Consider the following 254-nt stretch of genomic DNA (forward strand, 5'->3'; position numbering starts at 1 on the left):
TGTCCCCCCCCATCAAACACTCCCAGGGACAGGGGGTTAGATACAGGGTAAAGCTCCCTCTACACCGACCCCTGTGAAACATTGCTCGTGTTAGCCTCGTTCGAACTGAGTCTGAAACTCACGTTTGTGTTGATATTCAAATAAGATCCTGGGAGAGATAGAGAGAGAAATTAAAACGGTTCATTCAGATCACTCCAGGTGAGCAGAGAGGTTTACACTGGCGGTTTGGGACACACACGCACATACACAGAGAC

The sequence above is a fragment of the Rhincodon typus genome, unplaced genomic scaffold (genome assembly GCF_021869965.1).
Source record: "Rhincodon typus isolate 14 unplaced genomic scaffold, sRhiTyp1.1 hic_rhity00012148, whole genome shotgun sequence".
Taxonomy (NCBI): domain Eukaryota; kingdom Metazoa; phylum Chordata; class Chondrichthyes; order Orectolobiformes; family Rhincodontidae; genus Rhincodon; species Rhincodon typus.